Source organism: Archocentrus centrarchus, chromosome 24 (assembly GCF_007364275.1).
Source record: "Archocentrus centrarchus isolate MPI-CPG fArcCen1 chromosome 24, fArcCen1, whole genome shotgun sequence".
NCBI lineage: Eukaryota > Metazoa > Chordata > Actinopteri > Cichliformes > Cichlidae > Archocentrus > Archocentrus centrarchus.
The window spans coordinates 29,136,338-29,160,989 of record NC_044369.1 but is presented as its reverse complement, the minus strand read 5'-3'; positions in this window follow the sequence as shown (position 1 = coordinate 29,160,989).

Genomic DNA, 24,652 nt, shown 5'->3' with positions numbered 1-24,652 from the left:
ATCTGAGTTATGTTCTAGGCCAGAATTTATTTTCATTTGATTCCTTGTTCCCATCCAAGGAAGAGGGGCTCTCGGTGGCCGAGGAGGGGTTATTCACCACCAGCCCCCAGTCTCACTCACCTGGAATCCTTAGCCAGATTTCTGGGATACACAGGCTCCACATCCACCAGCTCTTCCACTCTGACGCATTATTGCCATCAGACACACCGGCGGTATCCACACCTCCAGCATCGTTGGCTCCCATCTCCCAGGTGAGACAAGGTTCTCATTGTTGGCGTTCCTCATCGCGGCAAGAGACAGTTTATCCACCGGCATCTACCAATCCCAACTCAACAGTGAGTGGAATGGACCTTTCCCTCTGTGCTCATTCTGGGCCGGAGGCCACAAACTCAGAGACTTTATTTCCTGCTCTGGGGAGGTAAAGTGGCAGTTTTGTATTTGAGCTTCCTAATAATGAAACCGGCAAATGTAAGAGAGAATTTAATGTCTAGGTTTCAGCCAGCCAGTACTAAGACTGCTTCTATTGCCAGTTCTGGGACTGTTCAAGAGCCTGTGTGCTATGCAGCTGTGCAGCCCACCTCAGAGACTACTGCTCCACGTGAGGCCTCTCCTGTGCCTGAGCACCCTGCACCCAAACATACTCCTCGGGTGGGGGTGGCTAGAGCTCTGCCAGTCCCAGTCACTGGCAGAGTTGGCTGTGAGCCCTGTGCAGCCCCAGGTTCTTGTGCCATTGCTCCCCTTCCTAAGACTGTTGTTCTGCCCACGGCTGCTGACACCAGGCCCTATCTGCCTACGCATGCCCTGGTCTGTGTCTAGGTACCCACAGCAGGACTCCTGTTAATCATTTCATGATCACAAGTTAACCTTATCACTGACAGCTGGTTGTGTAAAATTACAACAACGCACTACTTTTTGCAACAAGCTTATACTGAAGAACTTAAAAATAAGTTTGTCAAATACATTGTTTGCCTTTATTTCTGTGCAGTTTCCACTGTGCCAAAAACAATGCTGTGACCTTTATATTAAAGTAAACCATGGACTTTTTGCAAGTCCAGTCTTATAATATACAGTAAATAGTGACGGTTTAAGACTGTGCTTAGTATCATTCATGCTGTGTGAAACAAAAATAATATTTAGTATATGGACAAAGCTTCAAAATTCTTTTAATTTTGGAGATGTTTCTACTAAGTCATGCCCATGGATTATGTAGTGTAAAAGCAACTCATGAATGCCTACTCAGAGCTAAACTGTGACAGAATTAAACTTTTTCAAAAGACTGAAAACATCAATGAATCAATTGGAATTACCACAAAAGCCCAAAGTAACGTCATGGGAAATATGCCTTCAAAGCGTTGTGTGTGTCAGTGCGAAACCCTCACATGAGACTCCTGGAAGGGTTCTTGTGTTAAGAATATAAAAATCTGCCTCTGTCATGGTTTTCAGGAGCCACGTCTACGAGCTACATGCCAAATTGGAAAACCAGAGAATCACAGTTCACAAGCAGAGCCTCTGAGCAGTTTTTAGACATTTCAGATGAACAAAAAAAATAAGAATATTCAACTTTGTTTACCCATTTTTTTTAATATGGTCATCTGAGGACATGGAGATCCTGCTTGGGAGGAAATGATTTCTAGACATTTTGAGAATGAAACTTGGAACTGTGATTCTTGGCTTTCAGGGCATGTGCCCAACTAAGACTGACATTTGTGGTTCCTCTGGGATTATTTTGGCAGACATTATAGTTACAGATGCTGTGGTATGCTGCAAAGACTCTCTTAAGGTACAACTGAGAGGGAAACAAAATGCTGGTAAGCATTCTGGATGAGATAATGACTTTTTTCTTGACAAATGTACGCTGAGGCAAGGATGACACCCACGGTGGCTAAATCTGCTCGATAAAGAAACACATAAAAACAGCAGTTAATTCAAATTAAATTAGTATGGAGCAATTTAGCTTTTGCTAGGAAAACTGTAAAAAACACCATGATTCATGTGCCATGGTCAATTACAGAAGATGTAATCAAGAGTTGGTGTCTTGTTGGGATTGCTGTGTTTGGCAATTAGTTTCCTTTTATAAGACTAACTCACTCAAAACTACTTGATTGGGCTTAGGCACTAAACACAGCTTGTTTAGGGTTACAGGGGGAAAAACATGGTTTGGGTTACAACACACCATTTAACAACAGTAAACCTACTTGGTGACAAATGATGCATTAAGAGTGACCAATCACTCTAACTTATGCCAGAAACCAGAAAAAGGGGACGTAGCAGAAGTACACACAAACCTTAACATGGAAGACTTCATCAGTATAAGTATGCTGGACAGGTGCTCGTTTTATTTCATATAAAGTTAGTGTGTTGCAGCTAATTTCAGTTAAATAATTTGTTTACATGTGTTTTGTAGTTTTCACTGGATTTTGAGACTTTATTTTGAAATCTGATCACCTGATGACATCACAGCTAGTAGGCCACTTAGATGCTTCTCAGTGCTCTTAATATGGATGTACATTATGTTAAAGGTTACAGCTATTTTTGATTGGATATTCACAAGCTAAGTATTTTGTACAGTGTTTTTTTACAGTTTCCACCAAAAGGTTAATGAAGAAATTTAACAGTAAATGGTCAAACTTGCTTCGACTCTGTCTTCTTTGACTACGGTTAAACTTTATGTTTAGTTGGAGTTTCAACACACTGTACAAGAACACTACAATAAGAAGCTCAGTATTGTGCTTTGCCGAAACTGTTTTGACCAAGACAAATCCATTTTGACATATTGTGTGTTGTTGTATAATTGTGCTCACAAGAGGAGGCAAAGAGGACTCACACATAGTTGGAAAACCAAGAAATTTGAATCAGTCAGATGACTTAAGGTACTATTGGAAATGACAGGAGAATCCAAAAACAAGAAATTCAAAAAGGCAGGAAGTCAGAGGAGGACCACACAGGGTGTCTCAAGAACATGAGAGCATTAGCATGACTTTGGGCAGGTTTTGCCAGGCCTGCAGCAGTTTGTTTCACTCATATATTAAAACACAGACATGTATGTTAATTTATCATGCTATATTTATTCATGTTTTATGCATGTATAATGTAACATGGTTATCTTCATTATATTACAGTCAGATGGCAAAAACAGCTGCTCATAAACACCAAACAAATTAATAATAAATACATATTTTTCTTCTTCTTTGCAAGCTACATATTCATTGTATAAGATAATGTATAATCAATTACAGGCACTATCAGCATCACTGTCTGATTTACAGATACAGAAGACAACACACTTCAGTTACCCCAAAGTGTCACTGCATTAAAAAATTTTTAGCAAAATTTAATTACGACAGCGTACACGTACATGCAACGTACACATAATGTTGCTGTTTGTTTTGAGAGCCGCTACTCTACATAATGTATATAATTTGTAAAGATTCGAGTGTTATAAAAAGGATTCCCAAAAGCTGTATAGATGTTGCTAATCCTGGTACCCTAGGTAGTTAATGTAGTAAGTTTAATCTAGATTGATTAATGTGTTTAGGAGGAGTTAGGGAACAGATATACACATACACTATATTGCCAAAAGTATTCACTCACCCATCAAAATCATTAAATTCAGGTGTTCCAATCAGGCCCGGTTCTAGCCCACTGTAGTTGGGTGGGCAGACTGAAAATGTAGGTGGGCAAGTATAAACGTACAGTGGCTTGGAAAAGTATTCATACCCCTTGAACTTTTCCATATTTTGTCACATTACAACCACAAACATAAATATATTTCACTGGAATTTAATGTGAAAGACCAACACAAAGTGGTATACAATTGTGAAGTGGAACGAAAATTATACATGATTCAAAACATTTTTTACAAATAAAAAACTGAAAAGTGTGGTGTGCAAAAGTATTGAGCCCCCTTTTCTCTGAGTGCAACCAATTGCATTCAGAAGTTGCCTGATGACTGCTAATGACTAAACAGAATCCACCTGTGTGTAATCTAATCTCAGTACAAATACAGCTGCTCCATGACGGCCTCAGAGGTTGGTTAAGAGAATATTGGGGAGTAAACAGCATCATGAAGTCCAAAGAACACAGCAGACAGGTCAGGAATAAGGTTGTGGAGAAGTTTAAAGCAGGCTTAGACTATAAAAAGATTTCCCAAGCTTTGAACATCTCAAGGAGCACTGTTCAATCCATTATCTGGAAATGGAAAGAGTACGGCACAACTGTAACCCTAAAAAGACAAGGCCGTCCACCTAAACCTACAGGCCGAACAAGGAGAGCACTGATCAGAGATGCAGCCAAGAGGCCCATGGTGACTCTGGACCAAATGCAGAGATCCACAGCTCAGGTGGGGGAATCTGTCCGCAGGACAACTGTTAGTCGTGTACTGCACAAATGTGGTCTTTATGGAAGAGTGGCAAGAAGAAAGCCATTGTTAAAAGAAAACCATAAAAAGTCCCGTTTGCAGTTTGCCAGAAGCCATGTTGGGGACACAGCAAACATGTGGAACGAGGTGCTTTGGTCAGATGAGACCAAATTTGAACTTTTTGGCCAAAATGCAAAACGCTATGTGTGGCAGAGAATTAACACTGCACATCACTCTGAACACACCATCCACACTGTCAAAATGGTGGTGGCAGCATCATGCTCTGGGGCTGCTTCTCTTTAGCAGGGACAGGGAAGTTGGTCAGAGTTGATGGGAAGATGGATGGAGCCAAATACAGGACAATCCTGGAGGAAAACCTGCTGGAGTCTGCAAAAGACTTGAGACTGGGGTGGTAGCAGGACGACGACCCTAAACATAAAGCCAGGGCTACAATGGAATGGTTTAAAACCAAACATATTCATGTGTTAGAACGGCCCAGTCAAAGTCCAGACCTAAACCCAATCAAGAATTTGTGGCAAGATCTGAAAACTGCTGTTCACAAACGCTCTCCATCTATTCTGACTGAGCTTGAGCTGTTTTGCAAAGAAGAATGGGCAAAAATTTCAGTCCCTAGATGTGCAAAGCTGGTGGAGACATACCCTAAACGACTTGCAGCTGTAACTGCAGCAAAACGTGGTTCCACAAAGTATTGACTCAGGGGGGCTAAATACTTGTGCACACCACACTTTTCAGTTTTTTATTTGTAAAAAATGTTTTGAATCATATATAATTTTCGTTCCACTTCACAAGTGTATACCACTTTGTGTTGGTCTTTCACATTAAATTCCAGTGAAATATATTTGGTTGTGACAAAATATGGAAAAGTTCCAGGGGTATGAATACTTTTGAAAGACACTGTAGACACAAAATATTAGGCTATATTTGTCTGTTTTGGGGGGGTTGAATACAGCCCTAGTAGGCACAAAGATATACATATACCCTCTCCATTTATCTGGGTTTGGGACATCACAGAAAGTACACAGATTTGTGACCTTCTGTGGCTGGAATATACTTTTTTTTATATTTTATTCTTTTTGTTTTCTTTTTTTAATTATACAACAACAGAAAGAGAACAGCAACTGCAAAAAATGCAAAATGTGAAAAACTACAGAATCAGTCTTCTGTTTTTTTGGCCAAACTTTGTGACAAATTCATTCGGGAAGCAGAAACATGCGTCCCGAGCCGCAGAGTATTCCAGCCGAGGTCTAGTGCGGTACCACGCCAGGCTGAATGAGCGGAACGTTTTGCGGAAGGCACGTTTGTGGATAGTTAGCTAGCACTGGCTGTGTGAGCACAGTGCTATTCAGGTCCGCAACGGTAGGACCTGGCGCTGAAATGGCCAGAGGAAGGACCTGCTTTGGGTCTGGGGATGTGGCTAGAGTAGGACTAGCATCAGGGGTGCTTGTGCTATTACATGCAGAGAAACTAGTCGGTAGATTGTCTGCTGATCGGACAGAGGAGGAGATGGAGCAGGTAACCCGCTCAGGGGGAGATATTTCAGCACGGGCAGCAGCGGGACGGGAGCTGTTGGGGATACCCCAGTGCTAGATTTACTGACAGACGCGATACATGCTCATGGTAAAAAGAAGTAAAAATATTAACATGGAAATTAGAGTGTGACCCAGATTAAGGAAAAGCACGAAACGAGGGGGTGCAGCCCTGAATCAGGCCTCTTTCCCACCAACAGGGTTCCGGAGCCCGTGCCGTAATTTGAACCATGAGGCGGGTTTTCCACCGCCGAAACACTCGGTGCTCGGCCGAAAAACAAGTTCAATTCCGGCCCCGCAAACTAGCTGGTCTCAAACCACGAACGCATGACGAAAGCGTGTGAGAAAGTCAAAGTGTGGAAAATAAAAACTATTGTAGGCGTAGCTTGATGGGAGGATCTTTCGCTGCTCGCAGGCTGTATGGGAGGTTTTGATTGGGTGGGCAAGAATCAGATTTGGGTGGGCTGAGCCTACCCTTGTCCTATGCTACCGCCGGCCCTGGTTCCAATCACTTCCAAGGCCACAGGCATATAAAACTTGACTGGAGACTGTGAGGCAGCCAACATCTGTGTCTGACCTCACAAATGTACTTCTGGAATAATGGTCAAAAATTCCCGTAAACTTTGTGGAAAGCTTTCCCCAAATAGATGAAGCTGTTATACTGTAGCTGCAAAGGGTGGGCCGACATCATATTAAACTCTATGGATTAAGAATGGGATGTCACTCAAGTTCATATGTGTGTGAAGGCAGACGAGCAACTGGTTTTGGCAATATAGCGTAGGTTATATTCAATTTAATAAGATGATCTGACAAAGACTAAGCTAAAACATGCAGACCAAATACACACAGCATAATAGGACACTGGTGAAATCAATCAAGAGAATAATGTGGGTGGGGAAAGGAACACAGCAACAAGACACAGGATGAAGGAACACAGGAGGCAAAAGATTACATACAGGAAACGTATAAGGAAAACAAGAACTAACAGTAAGCATGGATCATAATACAGACTGTAATACTATTCATAAGTATGTTATTTTTCCAAGAAAACAATTTAAATATTGTACTAAAGTTTAAAATTTTCTATAGCAGAAACCATGAAGCTTGGGGCTGACAAGAGATAGGTTGAGAAAGTCTAAAAAGTATTAAGAGGCAATTACAATAATTGTTTCTGGGAGTGATTTCTAAGTTGTTTTTTATTATAAATTTATATGTATATATTAAGTTTCATAAACACCTTAAAAATAATTCCATAACAAGACTGCCAACAGAGCAAGTAACTTATGCAACACAGCATCACATCATCAACCCATCTTCTCATCTACCTTTAGTGACTTGCAGTACATGAATCATGCAGTAGGGGTGGGCAGATCAACCTAAACATCGATAGTATCAATGCCAATGCTAGTACTGGTATCAGATTGATGCTAGCATGATAGGATTTATACTTTAGTTTGTTTCTCTCCTCTGTTCAGTGCATTGCTCCGGTTCATCAAAATGTCAACATCTGTGCAAACATCACTCCTCTCATGCTCTGCACACTTTGCTCCGCCCCCTTCTACCCTGCTCCGGTGTGTTTTGATGTCGTGTGGTCACATAACTCAGCAGAAATGAGCCGAGACATGAAGGCTGCAATGAGTGCGAAAGACAAGCATCATGTGGAGATATTTTAAAGTTGTAAATGAAAATATTGAAAACAGTGATGGCTGTAAGAAGGAAAGTCTCTACTCTACAATGCCACAAATTTACATGACCACATGAAAAACTGGAAAAAGAGCAGCAAAAGAAACTGAGGACCAATTAAATGTGGAAATCAAAAATCAGCCATTTAGAGGTCATTCAAATGTATAGCATGTCGATTCACCTCATAAGTCATGACACTGTTCTCCCCTAGATAAGCTGTTTTTATTAAGTTAAAAATATTGGTATTAGTATCTGGTATCAGTTATATTGGTCCTGTAGTTAGTTGGTATCCGATCGATACCAAATTTTTCAGTATTGCACACCACTAGGATGCAGCTAAACAAATACTAACAGATTGTACTGCATGGTTAAATTCATGGATCCCTCTGCTGCATGGATGCTTAAACAGGGTTTATACAGGAATCCTAGAGTTAAATTTACTACCTTTTACTATCTATTTTTACTACCTCTAAAATATTTTTACTACCAGGATGAAATCGAGCAGCAGCCTTTTTTGGGGTAGCGGTGGATTCACAGCACTAAGCCATGTACGATGATCACCCATCTCTCACCAAAGACAAAACTGTATCCCACTTACTTGAAGGTGTAACTGTGACTTTGTCTTGACTAAGACCTCATACACATTAATATTCCAAACACATTTCAAAAAGTGGCGCAGTAGGTAGGCGCCCGTCTTGCAGCCAGTGGGTTGCCGGTTTGAGTCCCTGTCCCTGTGCTGCGTTGTGTCCTTGGGCAAGACACTTAAACCACATTGCCTAAAGGTAGTGCCGGTCTCTGGCTGCATGACCGCAGATGCTCGTCTCTGGATGAGTGATCTGGAACAATCATTTCGTTGTGTGCCTTGTGCGCACAATGACAATGAGTTGAATCTATCTAAATTTGTTTTTTTAAGAATATAAACAAAATGCAATGAAATTCAAGTCTCACAAGCCGATCATTTATTTTCCAATAAAATCTTGGAATACTGGTTTGCTGCTGAGGTGTGATGGCAATGCTCGTAGCTGACCTTGAGGTTGCAGTTGCAGTGCTTTGGTAGCACCAAAAAACAAAATAGGAATCTGCTCCCTACGTGCAAATCCGCTGCTGGTGAATGGTGGATGCTCGATGTGATTTAATCGCCGTCACACCATTTCATGTCAAATTTATATTTTTTCTGGACACTTTACAAAACGCCTCTCGATCATTCCCCATGACCGGCTTAACCCTCTTGGGTCTGGGGTATATTTGGCCATTTTTGACTACTTTTGTTTTTAGCTTCATAGTTGACCTTAGAAATTGTTTACCTTGCCTTGTTTGTTTTGTTTTTTTTTCCAGCACGACCTCATGTGTGTGACTGTATAGTTATTCTTTCATTCTGACATACTGTATTAAGACATTGGACTTACAATCACATAAAAAAATTAATGCAGAGTAGAAAAAAAGTTAATTTTTTTACTGTAAAAACCAGAAACATGCTTAACGAATTCTTTTTTACAATTAAAATGCAAATATATGTTGTAAATTTGCAAAACTTGTGTAAAAATATAGTAAATAATAAAGTTAAATACAATTATTCACATTAAAATGCAGGAAAGGCCTCAGGTGTTTTTGTGTACAACTATTTGAAGAGCAATCAGGACTCACATTAAGATGCTACACAAATTATTTATGCCACCTCAAAAAACAGTTTCTGTCCTCCACAAGACTGAGGGGCCCATCACAGGCAAAACTTGCCAGTAATGTCTCTTTTACCACTTTTTCACCTGCTCCGCAGCAGCCAAATGCACCCAAATGCATCGTGTTACCGCATTATTTTCTGATTGGTTGATTTTTCCACCAATAGGAAAGGGGTTGTCGGGAGTTATTTTGTTTTGTTTTGTTTTTATTAGCAAGCACTTCCTGTTAGCGAAACTCACATTTTCGCCGTTTATTTCTGCACAAAACGCGCATCGAAGGTGAGGACAATATACAGGAAAAAGTATGATGTAAATTATTGGGCATAACTCTGGTTTTACTTGGCCTATCAACGTCATTTAAAAACTGTTACATAGTTTGAAGTCTGCACTTTCGATTCATGGCAGCAGCGTCCCGATGCTACGTCATCTAAAATCGGCGATGTCATTTTGACGCGCCAGCGCGTCCGTGAACTCCGGAGGGTTAAGCCAGTCTTTGTCGGGTCATCGAGCCAAAGTTGTGAAAACTACATTTTCCCATGACGAGGCGCAAAATGACTCTGCGCATGCGCACAGCAGATCGGACAGTGGAACCGCTCGTCAACGTCAGCTCAGGTCCTGCTGAGTAGTTATATTTCTATACAGATCTTATAGTTAAACGAACTTAAAACAAAAAGTCTGCATCAATGGAAAGATCAAAATATATTGAAGGGGTGATGAAAAATTTACTACCAAGTCAAATTCTGTTTACTACCTTTTACTACCTTTTACTAGCCTTAATTTGACCTCATTTAATTTACTACCTTTTACTACCCCGCGGGAACCCTGTTAAACTATATTTTCCAGTCATATTCAAGAATAGATATACTCCTATGCAAGTGTCTTAGCACTGAAACAGTAATTTTGTTTTGTTTTTTCCTTCTTTCTTTCTTTTTTTTTTCTGTGGTACTATACAAAGAAATCCACCTCAGGCTTTTTTAACAATAGCGGAGGAAAGAGGGGATGGAAATCTACTGTTTTGAGCCACCTGCCAGTGGAATCTGGAAGGGGGCGATAAGAGCTGCTGGACTAATCTACCTGCCCAGCACTGACAGTTACACAAACCAGTGCATTTTGTGCCTAATAAAGCCCTGAATTTTCCAAGCAATCACTTGTTCCCAGGAATGGTGAATCATCTCCAATCTGTGTGTACAGACAGATAACGTTCAAGTGATGTGTGCAAACTGATTCTCAGCCTGTTATGGCAGCTGTGACAAAAGTTAAAACAAAATTGGGAAAGCACTGAACTTCCTTGCATTTTAGGGTTTGTTCAGGTAGAAGTGCAAACATTACTAAATGCTGAATAAGAGCTTATATGTACCAAGATTTTGATCCCTTCTTGACTCCAAGTTTGCTCTGTTTATTTTGTTTGTTTTGTTTTTTGTTACTCAAATGCCTATTAAAGTGAGCATCTATTCCCTTCTGCCAACAGCTTTTCAGATATCAGGAATCTTCCTAACCTGACTAAACTTAACAACCGAACCTTAGATGAAATCACTCTCAGTTCTGAGCTTCTCTACACAGCAAACCCTAAACATATGCAAACATTTGTGTTTGAGAGATGGAATGTGCATCACATTATGTATATACATTGTTCTTCCTATTTAGACATAAATGCAAAACAAAGCTGAGGATGATGTGATTGGCATTAGTATTTAGTAATACTAAGTACCTGACCAAAATAGATGAAAGTATTAACCAAACTTGCCCATTCAAAGGTTATCCAGACACCTCAGATAAAATAGGCCATTTAAGGACCTTAAGTTTTGATAATGATATTTTTCCCATTTCTGTCATTTGATGACAGCACTGGTGGGTTGTCATTAAAGTAACTGAATGCAAAAACAATTACGATATCCAAAATGAGGGAAGGGCAACAGCTTTGCCAGAATTCAGAGGCCTCAATCAGACATATTCTCTCCACAATGCTTTGGCCATCAGGGCTGCTATCAGCAGTCCTGTTCAGGACACAGAGTGCCTGCCAGAGAATGAGTCACACTTTGGCACCAGTCATTAAACTGTCACCAAGGTCTGAGTATTGTTATAAATGACAGGGCAGGGAGGCTCGTGCACATGACTGTCTCCCTACACACATAAGACCCTCTCAAGACGCTTGTAATTCATTCAATCTTTTATTTTGGTGTTGTGTGATTTACAGTTTAGAGTAGATCTGTTACACAGAGCCTACTGAGTTGGTTGCCACTTGGCTAACCCACAAATCATGGAAGCGCTGGTCTGTTTGTCACCATATCAACACAAATGATGCCAACAAATAGTGCTTTGTTTGCTAAAAGGTCATTCTCAAGTAAAACTGAAACTATCTGTGTAGTACAATATCAGTAGAAGCCAAGGTTTTGATGGGTTTTCTGGAATGGCATTGCTGGTCCACCACTTATGTCTAATTTGAAATATCCAAGTAATGGATGGATTCAAAGAAATCTACTAATGGTGCAGAAGATAGTTTGTATGATATTGCCATGTTGGTGTTGCTCTAGTGTTGTTGCAATGACATAGCTTTGTGAGAGCTTGGTGAAAGAGACCAGAGAAACATCATTCAAGCAATCATTCAAGGAGATTACAGTGAGTTTGAGGGACATGAAGATGGCTCAGATGAAGACCCTGACTATACTCCCAGCAGCAGACAGCAGCATACTCCCAGATATTGAAAATGATGAGTCTAGTGAGTCCTGTGATTCAGACAATAGTGAATAAACTGAGGAACCACAACCCAAGATGAGTCAAAATGATGAGCAAAATTGAAGGAAAATCAAGTGGTATGACAACAAATGTGTTACCCTGATCTCCTCTTACCTTGCCACGGAACCTCAGACAATGCATTTTTGGAAGTCAAAAGGCCACAAATTGTGAAGGAGGGGGGTAGACCTCCTAGATGCATGTGTTGGTAGACACAAGTACCACATGAGGTCACGGAGGTGGTACCTGTATCTGTTTTGGCAGACCATAATGCTGGTCATGGTAAATTCATGGCCGCTCTACCATTGTGACTGTAAACTACTTGAAGTCAACAAGCCAGTGAAACAAAGGAGCTTCCAGGCAGAGGTGGCATCAAGCTTAATTCTTTTGCACTCACAAAGGGGTCGACCATCACGGCACCACATCTCCACCTCCACCACCAAAGAGAGTTCGAGCTGGAGTTCCTGCATATATTTGCTTGGACCAGGTTTCACACTGGCCTGTGAACTGTGAAAAGCGTGGCCGCTGCAAATTATGTAAGAAAAATGCAATCACGACCCTCTGTGAGAAATGTGATGTGTGTCTTTGTTTCACAGAGGAAAGAAATTGTTTCAAGTGCTACCATTCAGCCCAGGCTAAACTTCCATAACAACAGTTCGAACATGATGCAGTTGACAGAAAAGTTAATGATTTTGTGCTTTTAATGCACTTTGGTTTTGATCAAGAGTAGTTTACATGTATTAGTCACTTTTTCAGTTTTGTTAACAGTTACAGTTATTTGTGAAGAAGACCTCTAAAATGTAGCAGTGTGCAAATTTTTGTGTTGTAAAGCAACTCTAAGGAGGATTTTGTTATTCAACCCAAGAGCTAAAGTTTTTATTTTGATACACTGTTGTCAAAATGATAATTAAAAAGAGAACATGTGTTACTAAACAAGAAAAGACAAGGACTTTATTTTATATCGAGGATTAAATTTACCTTTAACACCCGATGTGACGTATGAGTCACATTTCAGATCTTTGAACACTAGGGGGGGGGTGGTATTTTGAAAAAAAATGTCAGAAATGTATTGGTATTGGTTTTTTGTTTAATGAGGGATATAGGTGCATGACCACTTATTGTGATAGGATATATTCTAGAAGTTGTCCCCCCCCCCCAAAAAAAAATGCTCGTAAGAAAAAAATCTATTTGTGAAAATGATTAGTGTACCAGAAAAAAAAAGTAATCCCTGTTTGTTGCGTTTTTGAGTCTCCAGACACCATCGAGACTGAAATCCTCCATATATTCCTTTTTTATTTGAGTAGAGTGTAAATGCCTTACATTTATTGATTTACTGGAGCAATTTATGAAAGGGTTTAGTAATAAAATCTTCTCCAATAAAGATTTTTGAATTTGCAGCAAGATCAGATGTTTGAGAGAACACTGTTGGAAAAAAGCTGGATCTGCATAACAGAATATGGGATATAGGTTGACAAGTGTAAAAAAAAAAAAAAAAAAATTAAATAGTTGTCTGAATTATGGCATTTTGACCTCCTATTATTGCTGGGGCTGCTTTGCTGATTCAGGACCTGCACGGCTTGCCATAACTAATGGAACCATGAATTCTGTTCTCTTCCCAAAAATCCTGAAGAAGGATGTCCAGCCATCAGTTTGTGCCCTGAAGCTGGACAGTGATCACCACAAAGTCCACCTCTGAATGGCAAAAAAAAACCTAAATGAAGGTTTTGGAGTGGGCTAGTCAAAGTCAGGATTCAAATCAGACTGAGATGTCTGGCATGACTTTAAAGAGGCCATTGACACTCAAAAACCCTCTAGTGTGGCTGAATTAAAGCAATTCTGCAAAGAAGAGTGGGCCAAAATTCCTCCACAGTGATGTGAAAGACTCATTGCCAGTTATCACAAACACTTGATTGCAGTTCTTTGTCCCCGGGGTGGCACGACCAGTTATTAGGCTTAGGGAGCAATTACTTTTGCACAGCACTGTCACTACTAGTATAACAAACCATAACCTCTGACTGAGCTGAGCTGCAGGCAGTGTAGATGCAAGGTTTTGATGAGGCACAAAAACACATAATTTTTTTAACTGCCCATCATGATGGAGATGTAGATGCTGTTTTTCTGTACATCATCTAGTCTAAACTACTGTGTTGCTTTCATGAGTAAAACATTCATATTGATTAGTGTTCCTTTTGTTGAGTGTGCTCTTCACATTAAATGTGCTTAGTAATTCTTTTAGCATTTGCTGTCACATTTCCTGAAGCAGGTCCTTCTCTTGAAAGCCTAAAGGTTCAGCGAGCTCTAAACAGAACACAAAGCTGCCATTCATTTTCCAACCCTTTGTATTTCTTTGTCCTCAAAAGAGAAATCTTGTTCTCTTATCCCTGGGAGCTTCATTTATTTCCCATTATTTTGTGAGACAGCTATTTGTTCACCAAATATAAGTCAGATGTCCTTGGAGACAAGTGCACAAAGGATCCCTCTTGGTGGTTCGAAGTTAATTCATTGCTCTGTAGCCTCCTCCCACCATATGCCATCAAGCTTTCACACTGCACACACAAGTACCACTGAAATTACACAGTAGAGGAAAATAACACCTTCAGTGCCTTGTGAGAAAACCCAGTAGGATACTTTCTGTGGGATAGAAAAGCTCAGCTAAATGCATTGCATTGTCTCTTTTTTACCACTGAGGTCAGGTAGGGATGGCAACATTACAAGGTAAAACACAATTCCAATCGTAACACTGATATATAATATCACTGCTATTATTTAATGGCAACGTCAGGAAATCTGATACTGAGGACTCTATTTTGGTGTGGAGCAGCTCATGCATTGATTACACTGGCATTATTTAGGGAGTGGTTGTGGTTATTTATTTTTTTATTATTATTATTTTTTGTTGGCCTACAATTCCATTCATCAGCAGCATGCGCAGCCTAAAACATTATGCTTATCTTAAACAATGATTTACTGGCTATTTTCATACAATCATAGTATTTGGGATTTCTGTCAGTAGGAGACAAGATTCACAAAAAATACTAGTTTGAATGATGCATTGCATCATCAGCCTCCTTTGAGTGCAGCAGGATTCTTTGAACCATGTTTTGCACTGAAGAATAATATTAAAGAAAACAGACAGGAAATTGTTTTAGGAGTGTTTAACTACAAGCAATCATTGACTGCATGTCAAGTGGTAACCTTCATGGTTTTTGCTTTTTCTTTCTTTGTTTTTTGGTTCGTTTTAATTTACCCAACTGGATTTTGTTAAGGTTTAAAGTTTAAAGCTGTACTCATATTCAGGGCACAGATTGTTAACCAGGCTTGATAGCTTTAGCTGTCAACTTAACAGTCCACTCGCTTGTCTTAAATTAGTTATTTCTGGCTCCAAAAGAACAACATGGCAGCATCCAAAAAGTTAACGTCAAGGCTTCAAAATGTGGAGTTCACTAACCAATGGATGGCTATATCCATTTTACATATACATTACATTTTCATGCACATCGTTTGAGATTTTCCAAGAAACTAAATGAAATCCTGTGAAGAGGATAGCCTGGGCTTTCTGGGGATGTGTCATGTGACAGGCTGGCATGTTGGGAAATTAATTTTGTTCTCAATCCAAAATGGCCGGCATTGCAGGAAGCACATTTTATGGGAAGAGAATTAAGTCAAATATTGCTACTTTTTTGTTATTTCCTTCATGGTTATCATGTATGAGTTTGTTTGTAAAGGTTTCAGGAACAGTATTTTCCATTTTAAAAGCAGTTTATGTTCTGAAATAATGGTCTTTGAATAAATGTCAATTGTAATGGCCGTCAGGACCCTCTTTGTGTACTTTGATACCTAATCCTTGTAGGTAACAGGACTGAGGCAGAAATGATTCTGTACAAGAAGATTTTGCACCATCCACTAGGATTGCCTTCTCAGTTTGCCTTCTGGTGTACAGTCCACCAGATCGACCCTGTGAGGCCACAGCAAGGCCATCCTGGCAATTTCTGCAGTTCCCAGCTGGAAGCAGGCTAATCTGCAGTTACCCTGTGTGGTATGGTTGCAGCAATTCAGCCAGTTCGTGTTGGTCACTCAGCACTCAATAGGGATGAATCAGCTCTGATCTCCCAGTTTCTTAAAGGTGCCCTCATGGAACCCCATAATCCTGGATACTCTTCAGCATCCCCCCTTTGCTCCCCTCAAGGACACAGATTTGGAATCGCTTTTCCTCAAAACAGCTTTCCTGCCATAACATCTGCCAGGAGCATTAGCGCACTACATGCTCTTGTCAGTTTACAGGGATTGCTGCAGGTTTTTGCTGGAATGATCACGAGTTATCCTTCAGCCCAACTCTGCATTTCTACTGAAGGCACTATCCAAGTTCCACCTCTCCCAGTCTGCCGAGCTATGGTTACTTGCCACTAGTGGCTTAGACCAGGAGGTATCTCTAAGCCAGGCTTCTTTCAAACTATTAGCGACTTCACACCAGCACAGCTGTTTGATCCATAAGCTGTGGGGCTGTGCAAGCCGGAATGCCTTAAAGAAGTATTCACATGTCCTGACTAATAGGGGGTGCAAAATCCATCAAGAATAAGATATGACACATTCTGTTGCCCTATGGAGTTATTTTTTTGTTTGTTTTTAGTTTGTGTCATTGGTTAATGATCATAATTAGGTAAATCGTTCAGTTCGCTGTTTGTTTTATATGAAGATCTTCCGTTATCCACTACAGTGGACATTCTGAAAAAAATGTAATGAAAAATAAATTTGAATTATGAGATGTTTCTTTGACCCCAAGGATGTAGGAAATTAGAAAGACAAAGAAATTTGATGACACTTTTTTCTTGGGTCCCAGGAGGTTATCCCTCCTCCCCACATGTCCACACCATCTCAACCTTACTTCTCCAACTTTGTCTCCACACTGCTCACTCTGAGCTGTCCCTCTGATGTACTCATTTCTAATCTTGTCCATCCTGGTCACTCCCAATGGCAGCTGATGTTAACTGGCAGAGTTTACATCTTCAGCTGGCAACTGTCTTCCTAACCTTGGACAGGAGGACACATCCTCCTGTCTTTTTATTAATGCCATTGTCTTCAAACCATACATCATAGGAGGGACTCGACCACCTTCCCTTTCACTCTTGCTGCTATCCTGTCACAAATTACCCTTAACACTTGTCTCCAACTGCTCCACCCTGCCTGCACTCTCTTCTTCACCTCTCTTGAGCAATGTCCATTACTTTGGATGGTTGACCCCAGTATTTCAACTCATCTACCTTCACTACCTCTACTCTTTACAGCTTCACTGTTACACCTGTCTCCCTCTCATTCCTCCACTACTCTAGACTCTCTTCCACCTGCTCCCTACTCTCACTACACATCACAATGTCTTCTGCAAACATCGTGATCCATGGAAACTCCTGCCTGACCTCATCTGTCAACCTGTTCATCACCACTACAAACAACAAGGGGCTCAGAGCCGATCCCAGATGTAATCCCATTCCCACCTCGAACCCATCTGTCACTCCTACTACACACCTCACCACTGTCTTGCTGTGTTCATACATGTCCTGCACAACCCTCACATCCTTCACCACTCCAGACTACCTTATACTGTACCACAGGTCTTCTCTTGGCACCCTATCATATGCTGTCTCTAGATCCACAAAGACACAGTGCAACTCTTTCTGACCTTCTCCGTTCCTCTCCATTAACACTTCCAAAGCAAAGATCACACCTGTAGTGCTCTTTCTCTGCATGAAGCCATACTGCTGCTCGCTGATGATAACCTTCTTAATCTTCTTAAACTAAAGTGCTTTAAAAATGTATAAGGTTTATGCCACAGCTGCTCTAAATAAAAATTTTCAATGTTCCTGTAATGTTTAATCCACTATTAATCCACTCTTATGTTCTTTAATCAAAATATATTTAATGCTAAAATGTTGTTATATGTGAATTTTCAAATTTACTGTTTTACAAAAAAGCAGAAAAACACTAAAGAACATTAGTGTTGTTTGTTTAAGATGTCAAATGACAATTATTTACTTTCATTCCTGAACAGAAATATTTGTTTTGGTGGTTGAATGTTAGATTTAATTAATTTCATTGTGCTCAAATTTAGGTACTAAAGCAGTTTGTTATTTGCCTTATTAATGTTATAATTTTTTGTTTTAAACAAGTTTTTGACAGATTTTTGAAATATTCCTGTTTAAATACTGTAGCTTCAACAACTCTTTCCCATGGCTTCATGAGGGTGAAGGAAGGGAGAGGACAAAAGACACACTGTGGAGGACAGCCAGAGTTTATAATATAATAACTAATGATTAAATGCTTAAATAAAAAGTGTATAAACACAGAGAGTTAATAGAGGTGAGTAAAGAAGAAACACTCAGTGCATCATGGGAAGTCCCCAGCAGCCTAGGCCTATTGCAGAGTAACTGAGGAAGGGTTCAGGGTCACCTGCTCCAGCCTTATCTATAAGCTTGTTTAAAAATGAAAGTTTTAAGCCTAATCTTAAAAATAGAGAGGGTGTCTGTCTCCTGAATCCAAACTAGGAGCTGGTTCCACAGAAGAGGGGCCTGAAAGCTGAATGCTCTGCCTCCCATTCTGCTCTTAAGTATCCTATGAACCGCAGTCTGAGAGCGAAGTGCTCTGTTGGATAATTTGATACGATGAGGTCTTTGAGATAAGATGGGCCCTGATTATTCAAGACCTTGTAGGTGAGGAGAAGGATTTTAAATGTGATTCTGAAGTTAACAGGGAACCAATGAAGAGAAGCCAATATGGCTTCACAACAACAGTCACCTCAAGGCACTTCTATTGTAAGGTAAAGACCCTACAGTATTGGGGGAAAAAAAAGAAACCCCAACAATCACACGACCCCCTTCTGAGCAAACACTCACAACAATAGGAAGGGAAAAACTCCCTTTTAACAGGAAGAAACCTCTAACAGAACAAGGCTCAGGGAGGGGCAGTCATCTGCCACAACTGGATTGGGGTGAACAGACTGAGAAGAGAGCAGACAGCGACAGGACAAAAGGCAAACTATAAGAGAGAGAGCCAAAGTCCCTACTTTCATTCTCTCATGCAACCTCCTAACATGCCTTCCCCCCCTTCTTCTTCCTTTGTCTTTGGTCAATAGTAGCACAGTTTCCACTGGCACCCTGTTGGCCAACAGCCCCAACTGATCTAGTATGAAAATTTAATTTGTTGATGATATGCATTTTTGGTTTGGCAATGATTTTATGCTGGATGCCCTTCCCGATGCAACTCTCCCTGTTTATCCAGACTTGGGACTGGCACTTGGAGAATACTGGCTTGTGGCCTTCCGTGGTTACAATGACAGCATTACATTAACCCTTATTAGACGCAAAAACTGCACACCTGAATTGCACAACATGGTTAAGAGCAGCACAAGAATCACAAAGTGTATATATTGCATATAAGCAGCAGGTGCAAACATTATTCTCATGTGACCAAGTAAATAGATATGTGTGTTCTTAGGTTAATGTCACCAATTCCAGCATGAAGATGACTGCCTGACTGCACTCACTCATCTTCCTTAATGTCGCATACTTTTAACCTGGAGATTGATTATTCATATAATGAAAACACCACTTTATTGCTTACAATATGGTGAATTGACTCCTTCTGTTCAATTTAATGCATGCTGAGCTTTAATCACATTACTACATAATGTTCTTACCCTCACAGTTTGAAGTTAAAAAAAAGAGTGAGAGAGTAACTGTATCAACTCAGGAAGCGTATGAGTTTAAGCAGCAAATTGAGCTTGGGTTTAAGACACAGATTTACTTGTCTCCATTCTCCTTTGGATCGAGGAGAATGCTTTGAACTGTTTGGAATATGAGATGTGAAGCTGGAATCCTAAACACAGGATAATAGCTTTCTGAAGAATGGAAGAGATGGGTGCCAGCCATCTGACCTGTCGGATAATCTATAGGAAAGGACCCAAGTAGCAGGCTCAGGCAGTACTCAGTGATAAAATGTTTATTGTGGTTAAGTGAATGATAGAGAGACTGGGAGTGAAGGCAAGTGAGAGACTTCAGCTCAGGGGATTTCACAAGGGATTCAGGTGGTCAGAAATGCCAAAGAGAAAATGGAATTGACAGGTTTGAATCTTACCTGTTGTAACAAGGAGACTGAGTGGGGAAGGAGCAATTGGTTGGTGGACAGGGTTCCAGAGATTCACAGGGGGAGAGAGGTGCAGCAGGAGTCATGCACAGTTTGCAGGTTTGTGGGGTTCTGGACTAACAGAGCCTGACCAGAGATCCTAGGCAGGAGGCAGAGTAAGAGCACCAAGTGAGTTCACTGATTCCTTCAGAACAGATTCTAGATTCAGATTCTGCTTCACTGTTTCAGTGCAGAAAGGTGTGGAGAGGACAGTTCATAATGAAAGCGTCTGACCTGAGGTGGAAAACAGCCCAATAACCCCACCTGACAGTAATTAACAAAGAAATGGAAGAGAGAAAGAAACAGAAGGAAAACAAAATCCCACCCCAGTCCTGCTGAATCATAACATCCTTATTCTATAGATTGGTGCTGCTGTCTCTGTGTGTGAATGTAAGGTTAATATACTTTTTTTGAGCACTTTGGGAGAAGTATTATCAATGTAGGCCATCTGAGACTGATAAGAATTCTCTTAGCGTCTGAATTATTTGGTCATAAAGTAATGAACAAATTAAACTTTTGACCTGCTGGTAGTGCTTGATGAGAAATTTGAACTTCACATAAAGTCAAGGTTGAAATATCACATTTTATTGGTGTCTTTTGACCTCAATAGAGGAAACATGATTGAATCACCTCATCAGCTCATCAGGACTTATCTGCTGCGAGTTAAGGACATTTGTGCCAAACATCATTATATACACATGTTTGGAAGTGATGATGGAGCAGTATTGTTGATAATGATTTGGTTTGCTGGTTTCTGTCATCACTTCCACTCATCACCCATGCCTGACAACTGTTCTGTTTTTCTGACTGTTTAGTGGACCCAGAGCCAAATAAACTCTGAGACAGAAATGATTGTTATTTTAACCCAACATTTAACTCAGCATTAGGAAATACCACTTTCCAAATGTGACCACAGCAAGCTGCTGAGAAAAACAGCTAACTGATGATGCCCTCAGAATTTTTCTTCTGCCTATTTCTGATAAATGTGGTTTGATCTGAGCAGTTCTTTAAAATGCAGTTCTTTAAACTTACTCACCTGTGTCCAGAGCCCAGGAGTCCTACTTGAGACCCCCGTATCGGGGTTACCTTACCTGGGATGCCTTTAAAATGTCATAAAATCATTCAGCTACTGCAGGGATTTTGACTTAAACCAATGTTTGGCTATAGAGGACCCAACTTTTTATCAAAACAGATTAAATTCATGGTATATCATTGATTATACTTCTAAAGGCGCTGCAGCAAATTGCAGGAATTTTAATCTCAACTGCAGTCTAGAACTCTTATAGTGTTCAACATTCAAATAACATCCTTAGTGATATCTGTCTACAGTTTGCAAAATAACCTGTCCTACTTCACAAAGCTAATACTAGTAGTTACATGGGAGTCAACATCTAATTTGGAAGAGATTTGGGAATGTTTTTCTTCATAATTCTTGCTCTTCCAAGTTAAGACTTAGAAATGTAGCAGATGAAATCATTAAGAGCTTGGGTAATATTTAGAGTGAAAATTTAAGCCTCCTTCAAGGATTCTCATTCAAGCTTCCTGAAATCACAGCTCAAAAAGTCAAGGATAGGCTGCATTTCCCCCACCTCCACCCCCATCAGGGTCACCTGATCCAGCCCTAACTATCAGCTTGATCAAAATGTATGTAAGGCACAGAGAATAATGCAATATTCGATTTAATTCAATTCAATTTTATTTATATTGCGCCAAATCACAACAAACTGTCGCCTCAAGGCGCTTTGTATTGTGGGTAAAGACCCTACAATAATACAGAGATAACCCAACAGTCAAAACGACCCCCTATGAGCAGCACTTGGCGACAGTGGGAAGGAAAAACTCCCTTTTAACAGGAAGAAACCTCCAGCAGAACCAGGCTCAGGGAGGGGCAGTCATCTGCCATGACCGGTTGGGCTGAGAGGAGAGAAAAGACATGCTGTGGAAGAGAGCCAGAGATTAATATCAATTAATGATTAAATGCAGAGTGGAGTATAAACAAAGTAAATAAGGTGAATGAAAAGAAACAGTGCATTATGAGAACCCCCCAGCAGCCTACGCCTATAGCAACATAAGTAAGGGGTGGTTCAGGGTCACCTGATCCAGCCCTAACTATCAGCTTGATCAAAAAGGAAAGTTTTAAGCCTAATCTTAAAAATAGAGAGGGTGTCTGTCTCCCGAATCCAAGCTGGGAGCTGGTTCCACAGAAGAGGGGCCTGAAAGCTGAAGGCTCTGCCTCCCAATTTACAATAGAAGTGCTCTGTTGGGGTGATATGGTACTATGAAATCTTTAAGATAAGATGGATAAAATGACTCCAAGATTTCTCACAGTGTTACTGGAGGCCAAAGTAATGCCATCCAGAGTAAGTATCTGGTTTGACATCATGTTTCTAAGATTTGTGGGGCCGAGAACAAGAATTTCAGTTTTATCTGAATCAGGGTTATTATAGTTAACGAAAACGAACGAAATAACGAAAACTGAAATTGAAAAAACATTGTCGTTAACTGAAATAAATAAAAACTATAATTAAAAGGAAAAAACGATAACTAATTAAAACTGAATTGTGAGTTTACAAAACTAACTAAAACTAACTGAAATTATCGATAAACTGACTTTCATTTACTTGTTTTTTTGGGGGGGTTTTTTTAAGCCTTGTGGATTGATATGAAATCATTGTTTCCGCTCTCCGAGTTTAAGCTGGGAGCGCCACAGGACAACTGTGTGAGTGCGCATGTGCGTGCGCTCACCGCGCTGGTCCGCAAAGTAATGGCTGCGGTCTGCCGAGAAAGCGTCAGAGTCCCGTATGGAGGTTCTTTGAGTACAAACACCTGCACACGACCACAAGGTAATTAACACACACAATCCAGCTACACAAGCATAAATGCGGACATGAGGTCGGCAACTTCTGTAGGTTGTGTACAGAGGCCGCAAAGACCCTGCAGGTTTAATTAGCGAGCATCTAACCAAGCTAGCTCCAAACCAGAAGCAGCTTCAGGTGGTGAGAACATCAGGATGCAGATGGATTTGACCTTTGACTCCTTCAAAGAGTTTGTTTTTGTTTAACACCACATGTAGGCGTTATTAATCTGCTGCACTGATGCTGAAGTTTATTGTGGAGTTTATTGTAGAATTTATTGAGTTTGGGAGTTCATGTTTTTCTTTGTTTCTCCCTGTTGATGTTCATGTGTGTCCTTAATATTACACAAATTTAGCATGTCTTGTGAACAGTTGGTTGTTGACTATATTTCTTTAAACTGTATCTTTTGTCAAGTTTTCATTACACAATAGTCACTTTTGCGCCTTGAATCTTGCACCTGATCAGGTATGAAAATACTAAAACTAATACTGAATCTAACTCAAACTAACTAAAACTAAGCATGAAACCAAAAATAAAAACTAATAAAAACGAGCAAAACCACTCTGAAAACTAATTAAAACTAACTGAATTAGAGAAATAAAAGTAAAAACTAACTAAAACTAAACTATAATGTAAAATCCAAAACTATTATAACCCTGATCTGAATTTAGAAGCAGGAAATTAGAGTTCATCCAGGACTTTATGTCTTTAAGGCATTCCTGCAGTTTAATTAATTGATGTGTGTCATCTGGCTTCATGGATAGGTAAAGCTGGGTATCATCTGCATAACAATGAAAGTATGTGTATTTACTGCAGTGGCAAGTCAGGGGAGTTATAGTAAGGGATGAGCTCGCTCACAGAGTGCAACAAACCTGTTTAATATTCTTTTGGGTCCTTTCTAATATATTTTATCGATTTATAAATGCCAACAATTTCCGTCTGTCAAACTCTGTCTATAGAAAGACTTCTGCTGATTTCCTCCATTCCGTGTCCCTACCAGCTATCAGGATCAGTGTGTGGCAAACAGCGGAGAAAATGTTTGGCTTGTCACGCTGTGAAGGAATTTAGTGCAGCTCTCCAGACAGCAGTGGCCACTCTGTCCCTCTCAGCCTGAAATAATGAATCTGAATAGCATTGTGTTGGCATGTTACTCTGCATGTGCCTGCCCAGTAAAACACCAATTCCCTGACCAGCAGACCATAGGAGGGAATGTGCTGAGGGTCACAGACAGGCCAGTCGGCAGTTTCAGGACATCTACTGCTGACACCCACCCTCTCCAGTCAAATGTGTCCACAACATGTCACACTGTCCAGCCTGCATACTGATGCAGATACAGACAGCCTGAAGCTGTACAGACTGTTCAGTCCTATAAAATAGCAGTCAGACCACCCAAATCATCTACAGAGTGTCATATATTGTTGCTTCTGATGAGTTTTCTGTTGTTTGCTTTCTGGCAGAAATCCAGCCTACATTAAATCACACAAAAGTCTTTTATACTTCATCGTGAATAATGAGTTTGTTGTTTCAGGTCCAACATGAAAGTGTGTTTGCTCAGCTGTTCACCAGCATACCCACAATGACAGAATTCAGAGAGAGTAGTGTTTGAAGCTCTACTCCATTCATACATGTTAT